Here is a 20,429-nt window from a genome sequence, read left to right on the forward strand (position 1 = left end):
AAAAAAGAGTCAAAGGAAAACGATAAGTATAGCAAGCTGTAGATGTTATTGGTGCCACACACCCACCCTCTCGTTGTTAGTAGTCAATCATTTTTAGAATGGTTTGACTTCTTATCTGGGGACCTCTAAGAACTAATCCCCATCTACACTACCACAATTTAGAGAGCTGTAAGTTCCTTGTGAGGAACGTCCATAAGCACCCACCACCACCACCACTTCCCTAATAATTCTTAGTTGTGGGTGGTAGACAGTTAGTGAAGTCATATTTAATGTTTGTTTTATTTACAAGAGGTTCACTTGTTTTTACTGTATGAGGCCATGGGAAATGGAAAAGGATATTTTTTGCCCCAAAAATCTAAATCCTGGTATTTATCCCAGGTTGGTTATGTTTGCCTGAATTTTGCAGTAACCTTTTCAACTCTCTATAATTCCCAATTCAATCAACAAACTCATAAGAACCACGCAGTGCAACACCGCTAAGGACTACAAGAAATAAAAAAAATAAAAAAACAGGATTTGCATTGCAATAGCCTGAATTTATGCTATGGAAGGGTTAAAAGACGGATTGTCCCTTAATGCCACTGCTACAGGTATGACATATTTCCTGAGGCATATGCAAGATGTCATTTTAGCAGCTGCAACAGGCGTGTGAGTAATGCACCTTTCCTAATTGAGAAGCATATACAGCGGTGATACCTTATTTATGACCATTAGGCGGATTGCCTGGGGGTAAAGCTTCTTTTCCTTATAAAGAAGTGGCAGGGAAATTATTGTTTGAAATGTGAAGTAACAAACACACAGTGCTGTGGGGTATAGGCTAGAGACAGATTGAGCATGTTTTAAAATATTCCTTCTTTCTAAGGGGAAATTAATCTTCCCCAGCCAGATAGGCTCCTTTAACTTATAGACAGAAAAGAAGATAGTCCCCACAGAGAGGTCGACACCAGCAAACACACACAGGGGATCTCCAATTTATTGATCCAGAACATCCACAAGTTTCTTTTTAGCAGCGCTTGTACGCACTCTCTATTTGGATGGAACACCTAATGTTGTATTTAAAGCGGCAGTGTTCCTTTTTTAGTTTTCCATAAAGATAGAATCTTTTTTGAAAAATCATTTTATAGTGCATGGGGAATTTCTTTGAAATTCCAACAAATTTAAAAGATATTGTAAGACAAAGTGGGGATTACTTTGTCTTATGTCTTGACTTTTGGCCAAACGCACAGTAGATTCCCACGGCGGTTCATTGTTCATGAGTGAGAGGTTTAAGGGTGGATCCTGCAACCACACCGGATATTCAATAAGACAACATTTTTAGACTCTTAAGTATGAGCAGATAGTAATGACATGGATCCTACCGGTTTCCCTGCCAGAAGATAGATGGCTCCAATAGTGGGAGATGGAGAGTCAATGGAGATAGGCTTTTGGTCAGCATTTATCCCTTCTTCCACTACTGCATGTGCAACAATACAAGCAGACATTCACCACAGGAGGTCTTTGCAAAAAATGCAGAATCTTTTAAAGTAGCAAAATGAAAGTTGTTATATTGTCCGACATCTCAAGTTCAGTAAGAACAATTTAATGAGTAAGAAAAACAAAAATCCTACATAGAGGTTTAGGATAGTGCAAAGATCTATGGATCCTACATAGAGGTTTAGGACAGGAAGTAGATCTATGGATCCTACATAGAGGTTTAGGATAGAACGTAGATCTATGGATCCTACATAGAGGTTTAGGCTAGGACGTAGATCTGTGGATCCTACATAGAGGTTTAGGATAGGACGTAGATCTATGGATCCTACATAGAGGTTTAGGATAGGACGTAGATCTATGGATCCTACATAGAGGTTTAGGCTAGGATGTAGATCTATGGATCCTACATAGAGGTTTAGTACAGGACGTAGATCTATGGATCCTACATAGAGGTTTAGGATAGGATGTAGATCTATGGATCCTACATAGAGGTTTAGGATAGGACGTAGATCTATGGATCCTACATAGAGGTTTAGGATAGGACGTAGATCTATGAATTCTACATAGAGGTTTAGGATAGAATGTAGATCTATGGATCCTACATAGAGGTTTAGGATAGGACGTAGATCTATGGATCTTACATAGAGGTTTAGGATAGGATGTAGATCTATGGATTCTACATAGAGGTTTAGGATAGAACGTAGATCTATGGATCCTACATAGAGGTTTAGGATAGAATGTAGATCTATGGATCCTACATAGAGGTTTAGGATAGAACGTAGATCTATGAATTCTACATAGAGGTTTAGGATAGTATGTAGATCTATGGATCCTACATAGAGGTTTAGGATAGGACGTAGATCTATGAATTCTGAGGTTTAGGATAGAATGTAGATCTATGGATCCTACATAGAGGTTTAGGATAGTACATAGATCTATGGATTCTACATAGAGGTTTAGGATAGAACGTAAATCTATGGATCCTACATAGAGGTTTAGGATAGGACGAAAATAAGTAAAATACTCTTAAAGAGGGACAGGTTAAGTAAGGGCAAATAAAAGGGGGTTAGCTGTGAGGAAGGGGAGTTTTTATGAAATCCTAAAGATTTTTTTTTTATTATAAAAAAAAATAGGTATGTACAATAGTTATACTATATGGGAGATTTTTTTAAAAAATGTAAATAATTAAAAAAGCTGGGTAATTACCAAGCAAAAGTTGTGCATAGTATTGAGGGAGCAGTTTTACGTTTTTTGATTAAGCAATTAGTCATCCTGTATACTGTTTGGTGTGCTTTACAAAGTAAATCAATTGAATGATCAAGAATCGCCTGGTTCCCATGGTGATTACTCTAAATGCTGCATTAACACTGAATGGGGGTCCCTGGCTCCTCAGCCCGGCCCTAACTGGAGGTGTGGCTAAGGCAGAGATTACACAATTCCTCATAGCAAAGCCAATTTATATCTGCAGCTGTGACAGGCTGAAAGCAGTCAGCTGACACTCTCAGCCAATAACAGCTTGCCATTGCTGCTTAGGCTAATGCTCCCTTATCAGCCCAAGCTGCACAGTGGTGATAGGCTGCTGGGGACTCTTGTTTAGCATTAAAACAGTAAAAACTGTTTAATGTTAAATTAAATGTAAGAACAGGGCTACGGTCTCTAGATACTATAAGCACTTCAATGAAGTTAAGCAGTTACAGTGCCTTTTTTAAGGAACACTCCAAGTACCATAACAGTTTTTAAATGGTTTGGCTTCTTACCTGGGGCCCTCAAGTGCACCACTCCTTGCCTCCACTACCAATGCTAGAAAGCCAGATGTTCCGAAATGTTACTTATGCTAATTAATGTCTAGCTCAGTGGCATTGATAATGGAGGTGGGGAGATAAACAAGCTGAAGTGGTTATGGTGCTTGGATTGTTCCTTTAATAAATCTTTAATTCAGTTTTCTATTTCTCTCTGTTCAGCAACTATCCTCACATCTCTTGGGCCAATAAAAACCCTTTAAATCATTGCAGAACCATTGAAGCAAATTCAGACATTACATGTAGATCTCATGAATATTCCACTGGTAGTAACCCAAACAAACCAACAACTACTCTGAATAATTTTAACTAAAATCTATACATCTACAAATTTGGCATCCTGACAATTTGGATTCTATTCAATGACACGTGTTTCCTGAATAAACCTTTTTTTTTTTTTTTTTTTTGCATAGACGCTGAGTAATTCTTTGGGTTTTTTTTTTCGCAGGTACATTTTCTGCATAGGAGTAAATTGAAATAACAGATGAATTGCGGCCACCTACAGCAGTCCAGGAGCTGATTATTCCAGCAGATGTTGCATATTAAAACAGTTTAAATTCTGCAGCTGTGTTGGGATTTGGAAACTACAGAGCAGGAAGGATTCATTTCCCTTCTCAAAAAAAAAAAAAAAAAAAAAAACAGCTGCAATTTTAGTGTAGTCATAGAAATAATTTTGTGACTTTTCTTGATGTTGTGCTTTTGAAATGTTTTTTGGTTAATTTGTTATGTTGCCTTTTTACTTAATTTTTTTTGTTTTATGGAATGAGGCTTGTCTCTGAATATATTTTGAATATATTGTCTTTGGATATATTGTGGTTGGCTGGACACTATAGGCACTCAGACCACTTCAGCTCATTGAAGTTGACAGGGTGCAGTGTCCCTATTGCACTTAGTGATGCAATGTTAAACATTGCAGTTCCAGAGAAACTGCAATGTTTGCATTGCAGCACTAAGTCTGCCTCCAGTATCTGTCTACCAGACAGCCACTGGAAGCACTTTCTGGATCCTAATAGACTTTTGGTCCGGTAACCGACGCTGGACATCCTCACGCTCTGCATGAGGACATCAAGCATTAGCTATTTCCCCATAGGAATGCAATGATTCAATGCTTTCCTACAGGGAGGGCCTAATGCACACATGGCACTTGCCATGCATGCACATTAACGCCACCTCGTCAGTAACGTCGGAGGAGGTGAGGCCATGACCTAGCATCGATGTCCGATGTGGGATCAGGTAAGTAACTTTTGAATTTCCACTGGGGGTTTAGGCTTGAGGAACGAAGGAGTCAGAGGGAGTACAACATCTGGACTGCTGAAGGTTGCCTACCCCTGCCAGGAAATACCTGTTTCACTAGAACTGACTAGAGATTATGGCCAGGGAGAGACTAAGAAATGCTAAATCTTTGTTTCAAATATTAACTTGGCAGGTATAAATCAACATCATAAATCAAAATGTGCATACTCAAAAGCTCAGCACAAGAAATACCTTCACATTTAACCAATAATTCCTAGTCCGGAACAAAAAGATCCTATAATTAGTCACTTCGCCTAACCCAAAGGATGAGGCCGCATCTGAAATGATCTCATTACTGTCAACCACACAAAGAAGACTGGTACCAATTTTCCGGTGTATATAAACCAACAAACATCAAACGTCAGAATTTTTTAAATATACATATTTTTCATAAACCTTCTACAGCAGCCAACTTGATAAAATATGTGCTGAGAAATCTCTTACAATTCTGTAAGAATTAAATGCCCCGGTCATTATTTTTTATACAGACCCTAAGGAAGTTAAATTCTGTTTCTTTCTAATACAATTTATATTGAACACACAGAAGACAGAAGATCTAGTGTATTGGCCTGTGGACTTGAAATTCTTTTATATTCATAATTCCGCTTGCCATAACAATACTCGGGAGCGCTTCATAAATCATCATTCTTGGATTCTGCCGAGTGCTTGGCTCAGTATACAAAATAGCAAAACAATCAAGAAATCATATACCCGCTGTAACATTTTTCTCTTTAAGACGTTCAAATAGGGCTTTGTCATTTTGTCTCCCAGAGAGAAAGAATATGTTTAGAAATATTGTAGTTGTAGAAAGCAGCATAAACATATTCTTACTTGCTTGGACATTGATAAAGAAAATATACACTCTACACAGCCTGGGGATATTTTAAATGCCTGATGTCCTTTGTTTTATGTAAAACACAAAGCATCGGTTTTGCCAATTCTGTTTTTTAAATCATGTATTGACATGAGACTAACACTAAAAATGTGTTAAAATTTTTTTTTTACATTGGAAAACATTTCTACCCTGGTTGTTTTGGTCTGACTTTTTTTTTTTCTATAATTAATTTCCTACAAATAATTGAATTGAGAGGTCCAACAGTATTTTTTTATGGTTCAGGTGAAAAAAAGCAAAGCTATGACAAAAGAGAAGTCTATCCAATATAGCTATTTTGGTTTTCAATAACTGCAATGTTGTATTTAAAGGGACACTATAGTCACCAGAACAACTACAGCTTAATTTAGTTGTTCTGGTGAGTATAATAGCTCCCTTCAGGCATTTTCATGTAAACACTGCCTTTACAGAGAAGAGGCAGTGTTTACATTGCCCATAGGGACACCTCCAAGTAGCCACTCCTCTGAAGGCCACTGGAGGGGCTTCCTGGTTCAGGGCTGCACAGTAAGCAGCCCTGCCATTCAGCGTCCCCACGCTCTGCATGGGGACGCTGAATTTTCCTCATAGAGATGCATTGATTCAATGCATCTCTATGAGGAGGTGCTGATTGGCCAAAATGGTGTTTAGTCCTGCCCCCTTGCCGATTTTAGCCAACCCAATGCTTTCCCCATTGTGTTCCTGACCCCATAGTGATCCTTTAATGAATAAACCCAAAAGTCTTCCTGCACAGGACGGGTGTCACGTTGCCAGATCGGTGCGGTCACACTATCACAGTGCCCAATCGGCACTACGATGTGACCGCATCTGATCAGTGCGGTCACACTAAAGGAAGGAGAGGTTACTCACCTTACCTCCAGAGCCGCTCCCTCTGTGCAGTTTGTAATTTAGCGGCCGTGTCCAGCAATAGGAAGGACGTCAGCCACTTCAAGGCGACACCATATAATAATGCCGCCCACAATGACGTCACTAGTGACGTGAATGTGTATGGGGCTTCACGTTTTCGCCAATCACACATGTTCTGGAGTCATGGGACCCAAATCAGCCAATAGCAGGATTTACTGGGTTATTTAAATCCAAGCCTGCAGTTGTTCAGTGCCCTGTCGTGGTTTCCATCCTGTTGGTTATCTGAGAGCACGTTCCTAATTTTGATTATTGTTCTTGGATCTTTGCTTGCTTGACGTCCCATATTTCTGGTATCCCTGACCCTTTGGCTTTGTTATTTCCGTATTTGTTCCTTTCTGTATTCCTGACCTCAGCTCGTTACTGTTTTTTCTATTACGTTAATTCCAGCCATTCTAAGGCCCGGTAATATGTTGTTACTGTTTGTATTTGTTGAGTGTTTTACTTAATTCTGCGTGTTGGGCCACTGGTTCGTCCTAACAACAGGTAATCGAAAGGTTTAGGATTACTTGTGGTTTTATACATTTTTTATTGTGGGGCATTGTTATTAAGAGGATCTACTCACTAATCCGGCAATTGGAGAAATGACAACAAACTTCACATTTCTGTCCAAAATAGTAAAAATGAGAAGTATAGTTGAATTTTACCAATTATAGTGCTTTAGCAGAGTGTTTGCCATCTCCTGGTCAGTTTTTAGCCATTCGGTTTAGTGAATTAATTCTTGTGCTGGCACAGTCTGGCATCTGATTCAAATCCCAAATGTCCCATGAATCCCTGCTCTCATGTGTACACTCAAAGAATCATGTAAACATGATGAAGAAGATGGAGATGATTTTGATGATGCGGAAGGGTGGTCAGGATAAATGCTTTTTGAAAGACCTCTGTTGCACTTCTCACTCTAGTGCACTCCTCTACCACATTTTGTTGCTTTATGTTCACCTTCTATGTAGATAAAAATGCATGTTTATATTTTAATTATTCTGGCTATTTTTGAGGCCAAGAAGAGAGCAATCACAAAAATTTTACAATTTGCACAAACAATGCAGGATTTTCAATTTATAAGGCCATGCACAAGATCGACAGTGTGAAATATAAAAACACGCTTAAAATGGACAACCTTAAAGGGACACCATAGTCACCTGAACAACTTTAGCTTAATGAAGCAGTTGTGGTGTATAGAGCATGCCCCTGCAGCCTCACTGCTCAATCCTCTGTCATTTAGGAGTTAAATCCATTTGTTTATGAACCCTAGTCACACCTCCCTGCATGTGACTTGCACAGCCTTCCATAAACACTTCCTGTAAAGAGAGCACTATTTAGGCTTTCTTTATTGCAAGTTCTGTTTAATTAAGATTTTCTTATCCCCTGCTATGTTAATAGCTTGCTAGACCCTGCAAGAGCCTCCTGTATGTGATTAAAGTTCAATTTAGAGATTGAGATACAATTATTTAAGGTAAATTACATCTTTTTGAAAGTGAAACCAGTTTTCTTTTCATGCAGACTCTGTCAATCATAGCCAGGGGAGGTGTGGCTAGGGCTGCATAAACAGAAACACAGTGATTTAACTCCTAAATGACAGTGAATTGAGCAGTGAATTTGCAGGGGAATGATCTATACACTAAAACTGCTTTATTTAGCTAAAGTAATTTAGGTGCCTATAGTGTTCCTTTAACCCCTTAAGGACGGAGGACGGTTCAGGACCGTCATCGGCATTTTTGCGTTGCCGACCGGTGACGGTCCTGAACCGTCCTAACCGTCCAATGTACTTACCCGATCGCCGTCGTTCCCCCGGCGGTGATCGGCGGTGCTCCCGGTGTGGGGAGACTGCCTGCAGCCCAGACAGTCTCCCCATGGCGGTTTAGGACCCCTGTGGCCATGTGATCGCCCAACAGGGCGACCACATGGTCACAATAGGTGTCCTAGTCTCTGCCTGCAGGGGGACTGTCTGTGCTGACAGGCAGTCTCCCTGCAACTGTAAAATCAGTGTAAAATCAAAAAAAATTTAAAGTGAAAGTTAATAAAAAAAAATAATAATTATATATGTGTATATATATGATATATAGACATATATTATACCTATAATATATGTCTATATATCATATATATAATGTCATGCTAAGTGTATTTTTATATTAATATGTACATATATTAATATAAAAATACACTTATAATTAATTTACACACGTATATATATAATATATATAATAACTATATATATTGTATATATATATTATAAAATATGAATAATAAATAATTTAAATTAAATTAAAAAAATTAAAAAATAATAAAAATGTTAAAAAAATTATATATCTATACGAAATTTTATTCTAACTGTATTTTGATAGTAATATATATATATTTATATCAAAATACACTTAGAATGAAATTGTATATATATCTATGTATATATAAATAAATAAAAAGAATGCGAACTATTCATATGTCCATATACAAAATTACATAAATAATTATATAAATATACACGTAGACTTCAAATATATAAATATGCATATATATTTAAATTCTACGTGCGTATTTATGTAATATTTTTACATAATTAAGTTATTTTATTGATTGCAATTTAAGGGACCTGCCTGCCAACCCAGGCCGAAAGTCCAGAGAATTTAATTTGCCATCACTGTATTTTACCCTGTAACGTTCTACGACACCCTAAAACCTGTACATGGGGGGGTACTGTTTTACTCGGGAGACTTCGCTGAACACAAATATTAGTGATTCAAAACAGTAAAACATATCACAGCGATGATATTGTCAGTGAAAGTGACTTTTTTTTGCATTTTTCACACACAAACAGCACTTTTACTGATGATATTATTGTTGTGATACATTTTCCAGTTTTGAAACACTAATATTTGTGTTCAGCAAAGTCTCCTGAGTAGAACAGGACCCCCCATGTACAGGTGAAATATTTTACATTGAAAATGGCCAGGTTGGTTACGTTGCCTTTGAGAGCGTATGTGTCAGGGTACCTGTAGTCTCTACCCCTGAGACGGGTAGAGACTTAGACGTTTTTCCATCCAGACGGCATGATTCTCCCGTTCCTCGCGGTCCCCTCGCGCATGTAAACGCCGTCCGCGAGAGAACTATGCCTTTTTGTAACGTGACGCTCAATAGTCGACGTCATGACGCTATTCTAGCCCGACCTGTCAGTCAAATCCAGGACACGAATCAGGTCTCGGCGGAGGCGTGATTAGTCTCTAGAACCAGGGTATTTAAGGGAGCTCTCAGCATTTGCTCATTGCCCTGTCGTGGTTCTAGCCAGCCTAGTCACACAGTGCTCTTGTATTCTCTTGTCTTTTGGTTCTGACCCGGCTTTGTTATTACTTACCTGTCTTCTCTGTTATCCTTGACCCGGCTTGTCTCTGGCTTACCTGTCTTCTCGTTCCCTCGACCTCGGCTTGTCCCTGACCATTCTATACGTAGTATTACGTTTAGTCCGGCCATTCTAAGGTCCGGTATACGTATCTGCTACTCTTTGTACTCTGCGTGTTGGATCCCTGTCCCGATCCTGACATTACGACAGGGCCAATGGATCCTGCAGGTACAAACTGTCAGCTTGGTTCTCCTGATCCTAGGTTTGACGCCATGGATCATAGAATGGATCAGATGGCACTGGCACTACAGGCGTTACTATCACGTCCTAATAATCCACCTGAGGAGATGCGTAATACTTCTATTCCCCCTGTGAGTTCAGGGCTAGAGGTAGCCACTGTAGGTGCTTCTTCCCGAGTTACCCCACCTGTACGTTATGCTGGTTCTCCTGAAAGGTGTCGTGGCTTTTTGAACCAGATCAGTATCCATTTCGAGCTACAACCCCGTTCCTACCCTACTGATAGGGCAAAGGTGGGATTTATGATCACCTTACTCATTGAGAAGGCTCTGAGATGGGCTAATCCCTTGTGGGAGAATGATAATCCATTAGTCTATAACTATAATGCCTTTGTAGCTGCTTTTAGAAGAACTTTTGACCCCCCTGGCAGAAAGGTCAATGCAGCTAGATTACTGTTGCGCCTTAGACAAGAGAACCGAACACTTGTGGATTACGCACTAGAGTTCAGGTCTTTGGCGGCAGAGGTTAAGTGGAATGAACAGGCTTATATAGACGTATTTTTAAACGGATTATCCGATGTAATACTTGACGAGGTAGCGACGAGAGAGCTTCCCGAGAATTTGGAGGACTTAATTTCCTTTATCTCTCGCATTGACGAACGTCTAAGAGAGAGGCAGAACACTCGAGATAGAACCGGTAGACCTTCCTTTAGACTAGCTCCTTCATTTCAAAGTCCTGAAACCAAAACTCCACAGTTTCCAGAACCTATGCAGATAGGCCTTACTCGCCTCTCAGAAGAGGAGAAACAGTACAGGAGAAGGGAGGGACTGTGTATGTATTGTGGAGTCAGAAGTCACTTACGTTTGAATTGTCCCAATCGCCCGGGAAACGCTCGCACCTAAGTTTCTCTAGAGGACAGGCCTTGGGTGTTTCTATTTTGTCCTCTACTCATAACTACAAAGAACACAGGCTTCTATTACCTGTCTCTTTAACTTGGGAGAAGGGAACTTTAGAGACTGTGGCATTGATAGACTCCGGAGCTGCTGAGAGCTTTATCGACCAAGTTTTCCTCACCAAACACGCTATCCCATCCCAGTTAAGGAAGACACCTTTGGCTGTTGAGGCCATAGATGGTAGACCTTTAGTTGAGCCTGTGATTTTCCGGGAGACCACACCTCTTAACTTAACTACTGGTATTCTACACAAGGAGGAGATATCTCTACTACTCATTTCATCTCCTTCTGTTCCCATAGTCCTGGGATACTCCTGGCTGAAGAGACATAACCCCATTATAGATTGGAAATCAGGGGAAATAGTCTCGTGGGGTCAGGGTTGTCAAGAGAGATGTTTAAAGAGAGTGTCACCCCTTTGTATTGTTAACACACTTAATAACTCTACCGACTCTACTAAAGTACAGATACCGTCCTTGTATCTAGATTTAAAGGCGGTATTTGACAAAGGAAAGGCTGATACCTTACCACCACACAGGCCTTTTGATTGCAAAATTAATTTACTTCCTGGTACTATGCCTCCCAGGGGCCATGTATACCCTTTGTCTACGAATGTGAACTTAGTCTTAGAGGAGTATATTCGTGAGAACCTAGACAAAGGGTTCATTAGGAGATCCTCCTCCCCTGCTGGGGCTGGATTTTTTTTTGTTAAAAAGAAGGATGGTTCTTTAAGACCTTGCATTGACTACCGAGGTTTGAACAAGATAACCATTAGAAATGCCTATCCGATCCCCTTAATCACCAAGCTTTTTGATCGATTAAAGGGTTCCAAGATTTTCACTAAGTTAGACCTCAGAGGTGCTTATAACTTGGTGAGAATTCAGCAGGGACATGAGTGGAAGACTGCGTTCAATACTCGTTATGGGCACTATGAGTATACTGTAATGCCTTTTGGTCTCTGTAATGCCCCGGCGGTATTTCAGGATCTTATTAATGAAGTTCTTAGGGAGTTTCAGCATGACTGTGTTATTGTATACCTCGATGATATACTTATACATTCCAGGGATATTGAGACTCACCACGGACAGGTCAGAAGGGTTTTGCACAAACTTCTTCAACATGGCTTGTACTGCAAATTAGAGAAATGTAGCTTTGACCAATCCCAGACTACCTTTCTTGGTTACGTGATTTCTGGAGAGGGGTTTGAAATGGATCCGGAGAAACTCCAATCCATTTTAGATTGGCCTTTACCTAAGGGTCTCAAGGCCATTCAGAGATTTATTGGTTTCTCTAATTATTACAGACGTTTCATTAAGGGTTACTCCTCTATTATTGCTCCTATCACCAATATGACCAGACAAGGGGCAGACACTAAGAATTGGTCTACTGAAGCACTTCTGGCTTTTAAGACTCTCAAGAAGCTGTTTGCTTCCGCACCAATTTTAGTTCACCCTGATACTACTCTACCTTTCCTACTCGAAGTTGACGCTTCTGAGACGGGTATAGGTGCCATCCTGTCCCAAAGGTTGGGTGTGGATAAACCATTACATCCATGTGGGTATTTTTCCAAAAAATTATCGGGTACTGAGAGCAGATATGACATTGGTGACAGGGAACTCCTAGCGGTTATCATGGCTTTAAAGGAGTGGAGACATCTATTGGAGGGGTGTCACGGTAATATACCCCAACACGCAGGAATAGTTCACAGTCAAGAGACAAGAAACAGAGTTCGTCTTACCGGACCTTAGAATGGCCGGACTAGGACGAGAGAAAGACAGAGTCAGAACAAGCCGAGGTCAAGGGAACAGAGAGACAGCGTAACGTAGAACAAGCCGAGGACTGGTACACAGAGGACAAAACAGCGGATAAGCAAGCAAGGATAAGGAGAGAGCGGAGTCAGGAACAAAGCCAAGGTCAAGCACCAAAAAACCAACTGAACGATACATGCACTAAAGGGAACTGGACAGAAACCACGATAGGGCAAAGAGCAAGGGAAACAGGTGAGTATAAATACCCTTAAGGTTCACTTTGATTGGCCCCTGTCATATCCACGCCCCCAAAACGTGAGTGTATGGGGAATGTGGCCTGACAGGGGCCAATGGGAGACTGATTCTAATTTAGTCTCCCACTGTCCCTTTAAGAGCGCGCCCGAGACGCGCGGCGCGCTCTTAGTGTCGGGCGGGACATGTGACCGCTTCTCGCGGTCACTGCCCGCCTGACTGATCCCATCGTTGGCTGAGCCGCGCGCGGCTCGTGCAGGAGCAGGACCGCGCGCGGCGAGAAGGGAGGACCCCGGCCGGCCCCTGGAGAGGGTAAGTACCGCTACAGTACCCCCCCCTGAAGACACGCCCACCGGGCGGGGAGGAGCAGGCCTGGCAGGAAAACGAGCGTGGAAAGAACGCACAAGGCGAGGAGCGTGAACAGCGTCAGCGGAAATCCAACTGCGTTCCTCAGGCCCATAGCCCTTCCAATGTACCAGATATTGGAGGCGACCCCGAAGCAAGCGAGAGTCAATTACAGCCGCCACTTCAAACTCCTCATGGCCCTCCACCGAAACCGGAGGAGGAGGGGGGACATGCCGAGTAAAACGGTTGCACAGGAGGGGTTTTAACAAGGAGGTATGAAACACGTTAGGAATGCGTAAATTTTTTGGAAGATCCAATGCATACGAGACAGGATTAACCACATGCAAAATACGAAAAGGACCAATAAAACGAGGGGCCAACTTCATAGAAGGCACACGAAGACGAATATTGCGAGTAGAAAGCCAAACCCGGTCTCCCACAGCATAGGATGGAGCCGCCCTGCGATGCTTGTCAGTGTGAACCTTCTGGCGAGCAGCTGAGGCCACCAAAGAACACTGAACCTGCTCCCAAGTATTACGTAGACTAGCCAAATGTTCGTCCAGAGCTGGCATGCCCTGTAAGGAGAATGCAGCTGGAAGAACCACGGGATGCCGGCCATAAACAACGTAAAAAGGGCTGTTACCGGAGGATTCATGAGCAGCATTATTACGAGCAAACTCAGCCCAAGGAAGCAGGTCAGCCCAATTGTTCTGATGGTGGGACACGAAACAGCGAAGATACTGCTCCAGAGATTGGTTGGCACGTTCAGCAGCTCCATTAGACTGGGGGTGGTAGGCTGAAGAAAACGAGAGGGAGATACCCATCTCTGCACAAAACGCTCTCCAGAATCTGGAAATAAACTGGCTACCCCTATCGGACACGATCGAAGTGGGAATACCATGCAACCGAAACACCTCCCTGGCAAAGATAGAGGCAAGTTCCTTGGATGATGGCAATTTGAGAAGAGACACAAAATGAGCCATCTTAGAAAAACGATCCACAATCATCAGGATGACAGTTTTACCATTAGAGGGAGGTAATTCAACAATAAAATCCATGGATATATTGGACCATGGCCTCTCGGGTATGGGCAACGGATGCAACAACCCACAAGGAACTCTGTGGGAGGACTTCATACTGGCACAAGTGCTACAGGCATTAACGTAATCAGTGACGTCCTTGCGCAAGGAAGCCCACCAGAAATATCTAGAAACTGCTGAGACTGTCTTAGAAATACCAGGGTGTCCAGCAGTTCTAGTGTCATGATATAATGACAAGATGTCTCGTCTCTCTGGTATATCAACGAATAGCTTATCAGCAGGCCTCTCCTCAGGAGCCAAGTTTTGTTTAGCCTGAATAGTTTGTAAGAGAGAAGACGAAATAGAAAGAACCGTAGTCGCTATTATTCTGTCAGGCGGAATGACAGGGGTAACATCGACCTCGAGTTTGTCAGTAGTCTCGAATTGTCTGGACAGAGCGTCAGCTTTAGTATTACGATCACCCGGTCTGTAAGTGATTATGTAATTAAAACGAGACAAAAAGAGAGACCACCTGGCCTGCCTAGAAGACAATCTTTTAGCTTCACTAAGGTAGGAGAGGTTTTTGTGATCCGTTAAAATGAGGATAGGATCCCTGGTACCCTCTAGCAGATGTCTCCATTCCTTGAGCGCCAAAATGATAGCAAGGAGTTCACGATTGCCTACATCATAATTCCTCTCTGCTTTGGACATCTGTCTGGAAAAGAAGCCACAAGGGTGTAACGGCTTTTCAGGTGAATCTCTTTGAGACAAGATAGCACCTACCCCTATCTCAGAAGCATCAACCTCAAGAATAAAGGGCAGTGAAGGGACAGGATGCTGTAAAACAGGAGCAGAGGCAAATGTAGCTTTCAAGAATTCAAAGGCCTCGAGTGCTTCTGGTTTCCAGACATGAGTATTACCATCCTTCTTGGTCATTCTGGTTATAGGCGCTACAATGGCAGAAAATCCTTTAATAAAACGCCTATAATAATTAGAGAACCCCAGAAAACGCTGAATGGCTTTCAAACCCTGGGGCAGAGGCCATTCCATAATGGCAGACAGTTTCTTGGGATCCATACGAAAACCCTTGGCAGAGATTATATAACCCAAGAATTGGACTTCAGATTGATCAAATGGACATTTTTCGAGTTTGCAATAGAGACCGTTAACCAGAAGAGTTCTCAACACTAATTTAACATGCATGTGATGAGTCTGTAAATCATTAGAATAAATTAATATGTCGTCCAAGTATACTATAACGAATGTATGTATAAATTGACGTAGGACATCATTAATAAATTCTTGAAAAACTGCTGGGGCGTTACAAAGACCAAAGGGCATCACAGTGTACTCGTAGTGGCCACTCCTGGTATTGAAAGCAGTCTTCCACTCGTGATCCTTTTTGATACGTATGAGGTTGTAAGCACCCCTAAGGTCCAATTTAGTAAAAACTGTGGCCTGTTTAAGCCTATCAAAAAGTTCTGTGATCAAAGGTATGGGGTACGCATTTTTGACGGTGATTTTATTAAGGCCCCTATAGTCAATACAAGGCCTTAATTCGCCATCTTTCTTAGACACAAAGAAGAACCCAGCCCCTGCCGGGGAAGAGGATCTTCTTATAAATCCCTTCTCTAGAGATTCCTTGATATATTCCTCCATAACCAGATTCTCCTGAGGAGATAAAGGATATATTCTCCCTTTGGGAGGCATCGTACCAGGTAATAAATTAATTGCACAATCGTAAGGCCTGTGAGGTGGCAATCTTTCAGCCTCCCTTTTATCAAAAACAGATTTAAGAGACAGGTACTGAGAGGGTATGACCGTAGGCACGGGCAGTGGTGTATCCTGGTTTTGTGCTGCCCTAGGCAGGACAAAACTCAGGCGCCCCCCCCTTCCCCCCCCCGCGCCACCCCCATCCAACCTTTCCCCCCGCCCCGCATTCTAAATACACACACACACATTCACTGACAGATACGCATACACTAGCTAACAGAAACACACACTCGCTAACAGAAACACACACACACTAACAGACACACTCAGTAACAGACAAACACACTCACTAACAGACACTCACTAACAGACACACACTAACAGACACACACTAACAGGCACACACTAACAGGCACACACTCACTCACTAGCAGACACACACACTCACTAACATACACACACACTCACAGGCAAACACACACTAACAGACACACACAGTCAGACAGACAAACACACACTAATAGACACACACACTAACAGACACACACACACACACTAACAGACACACACACACACACACTAACAGACACAACCACACACACACACTAACAGACACAAACACTAACAGACACACACACTAACAGACACAGACACACACACTGACAGACACAGACACACACACTAACAGACACAGACACACACACTAACACTAACAGACACACACACTAACACTAACAGACACACACACACTAACAGACACAGACACACACTAACAGACACACACACTAACAGACACAGACACACTAACAGACACAGACACACACTAACAGACACAGACACACACTAACAGACACAGACACTAACAGACACAAACACTAACAGACACACCCACCCACCCACATTAACAAAAAATTTTAAATTTATTTTTAACACATTTTTTTTTAAATTTATTTTTAACAATTTTTTTTTTTAATTTATTTTTGACACATTTTTTTTTAACACATTTTTTTTTTTTTATTTAACACCCCCCCCCCAGCCTCCTTACCTTTGGGAATGCTGGGGGGGGTGTCTCTTCCTCCCTGGTGGTCCAGTGGCTGCTGGGCGATCGGGCGGTACTGCCTGGCGGGCGGGCGGGCGGCCGGCGAGGGAGCACTTCCCCTGAGCTGTCTGCTTAGCTCCCTCGCCAGCCTCAGAGTGAGGCTGGGAGCCGGAATATGACGTCATATTCCGGCTCCGCCTCCCAGCCTCACTCTGCGGCTGGCGAGGGAGCTGAGCAGACAGCTCAGGGGAAGTGCTCCCTCGCCGGTGACAAGGTATAGAGATCTGACAGAGCCCGCCAGCGCCGCCTGACCGCCCAGGAGCCCGCCGGCATGTCTGTTAGCCGCAAGGCTAACGAGACATTTGCCTTGGGCATTTGGGGGGCGGCTTTTTTTGCCGCCCCCTGGAAAATGCCGCCCAAGGCAAATGCCTTGTTTGCCTCGCGGCTAATACGCCCCTGGGCACGGGAGGAATATGAGTAGAATTCAAAGGGGTGACTTTAACAACACAAGACTCTTGGCAAGAATCACTCCAAGAAACTATTTGTCCTGACTCCCAATCAATGGTGGGATTATGAGTACGTAACCAAGGATACCCTAACACGAGGTGAGAGGAAGGAGAAGTAATGATCTGAAACCGAATGGTCTCAGAGTGTAACACCCCTGTAGACATATGTAGGGGAACAGTCTCATGTGTGATAATTGGAGAGCATAATGGTCTACCATCTATGGCCTCAACGGCCAAGGGTGTCTCCTTCTCTCTGGTGGGTATGTTATTCTCCTTGACAAAACTGGAATCAATAAAGTTTTCGGCCGCTCCGGAATCAACCAGGGCTAGTATATTCCCTGCTATGCAGTCACTATCAAGGTGCAGGGAAACAGGAAGAAGTAACTTATTAAGAGGCAAATGTGAGGACTGTGATGTCACACCCAAGGCCAGTCCTCTATACGGTCTTAGGTGCGATAGTTTCCCGGACGCACGGGACATTCTTGTCTCATATGACCCCTCCTACCACAATAAAGACAAATTCCCTCCTTTCTCCTATAAAGCTTTTCAGCGTCGGTAAGTTTAGCAACCCCTAACTGCATAGGTTCCTCCTCAGAACCTTTAGATCCTTCGGGAGTCTCAGCTCTAGGGGAGTTAAAGGGAACAAAATGTCTATTTCTGGACCTGGTATATAACCTGTCACGGATCCTGTTATCTATATCGATAAGATAGTCAATCAGGTCCTCCAGGGGTACAGGGAGGTCCTTAGCTGCTACCTCATCTAAGATAGTATCAGACAGACCTTCCATAAAGGCAGTAGTAAGGCCATTATTAGTCCAATCTACCTGTGAGGCAAGGGTCCGGAACTGAATAGCATAATCGGCTACAGATTTAGATCCTTGCTTTATTCTCATTAATGCCCTGGCGGCATTTTTTGACCTTTTAGTCGTGTCAAATGTTCTACGGAACGCTGTGAGGAAGCTATTGAAGTCGTGTACCATAGGCCCATTAGCCTCCCAAATAGGATTTGCCCATTCTAGTGCCTTATCCGTAAGCTGGTGCATAAGAAAACCCACCTTAGATCTGTCAGTGGGAAATGAACGTGGGTACATTTCGAAGTGGAATTCCACTTGATTAAGGAATCCCCTACATGTCTTAGCGTCCCCTCCATACCTAGGTGGCGGGGTTAGATGTGCAGAAGCATTAGACATATTAGCTGTGTCCGGTATAGGGTTTACAGGAGGCGTAGGTACAGGTACCGGAACAGATCTGGATAACAGTGTCTGGATGGCTTGAGCCATTTGATCCATACGGTGATCCTGTTCTGCGAATCTAGCCTCATGAGTGGCCATCTGTTGACCTAAACCTGCGGGGTCCATGGCCCTATCGTAATGTCACGGTAATATACCCCAACACGCAGGAATAGTTCACAGTCAAGAGACAAGAAACAGAGTTCGTCTTACCGGACCTTAGAATGGCCGGACTAGGACGAGAGAAAGACAGAGTCAGAACAAGCCGAGGTCAAGGGAACAGAGAGACAGCGTAACGTAGAACAAGCCGAGGACTGGTACACAGAGGACAAAACAGCGGATAAGCAAGCAAGGATAAGGAGAGAGCGGAGTCAGGAACAAAGCCAAGGTCAAGCACCAAAAAACCAACTGAACGATACAAGCACTAAAGGGAACTGGACAGAAACCACGATAGGGCAAAGAGCAAGGGAAACAGGTGAGTATAAATACCCTTAAGGTTCACTTTGATTGGCCCCTGTCATATCCACGCCCCCAAAACGTGAGTGTATGGGGAATGTGGCCTGACAGGGGCCAATGGGAGACTGATTCTAATTTAGTCTCCCACTGTCCCTTTAAGAGCGCGCCCGAGACGCGCGGCGCGCTCTTAGTGTCGGGCGGGACATGTGACCGCTTCTCGCGGTCACTGCCCGCCTGACTGATCCCATCGTTGGCTGAGCCGCGCGCGGCTCGTGCAGGAGCAGGACCGCGCGCGGCGAGAAGGGAGGACCCCGGCCGGCCCCTGGAGAGGGTAAGTACCGCTACAAGGGGACTTTGCATCCTGTTACCATTTTGACGGATCATAAAAACGTATCCTATATTGGGGAGGCTAAACGATTATCATCAAGACAGGCCCGTTGGTCTATATTCCTCACTCACTTCAATTACATACTCACATATAGGCCTGGTTCTAAGAATTCTAAAGCTGATGCCTTGTCTCGCCAACATGAACCTTCTGCCATATCTGAGCCGGTTTTATCCTCTATAGTACCTAAGTGTAATATCATCGCTAACACAACTCTCAAAATCCATTCTCCGCTTCTGGATCAGATCAGGAGCTTGCAGCATCTGGCACCTAGACTGACTCCTGCATCTAGACACTTCGTTCCTCCTGAACTCCAACTAGAGCTCTTACAGTGTCTTCACGAGAGTAAGGTGGCTGGTCATCCGGGCGTTCGCAAAACATATTCCTTGATCTCTAAGGATTTCTGGTGGCCTTCTTTACGGAGGGATATTAAGGATTTTATCGGAGCCTGTGAGGTCTGTACTAAGACTAAACTACCTCATTCGCTTCCTTGTGGTCTCTTACATCCCCTGGAAGTTCCAGAAAAACCTTGGTCCTGTTTGGCGATGGATTTTATTGTGGATTTGCCTGTTTCGAAAAAGCACACTGTTATTCTCACAGTGGTGGATAGGTTTACCAAGATGGCTCATTTCGTGCCTTTACCTAAACTTCCGACTTCACCTGAATTAGCGGAGATTTTTGCTAAAGAGATCTTTCGCTTACATGGGATACCTTCCGAGATTACTTCTGATAGAGGTTCCCAGTTTGTTTCACGTTTCTGGAGATCATTCTGTTCTCAACTAGGCATTAAATTTAATTTTTCTTCTGCTTATCACCCTCAGTCTAACGGAGCCGCTGAACGTACCAATCAAAAGATTGA

The sequence above is a fragment of the Pelobates fuscus genome, chromosome 12, assembly GCF_036172605.1.
Source record: "Pelobates fuscus isolate aPelFus1 chromosome 12, aPelFus1.pri, whole genome shotgun sequence".
NCBI classification, from domain to species: Eukaryota; Metazoa; Chordata; class Amphibia; order Anura; family Pelobatidae; genus Pelobates; species Pelobates fuscus.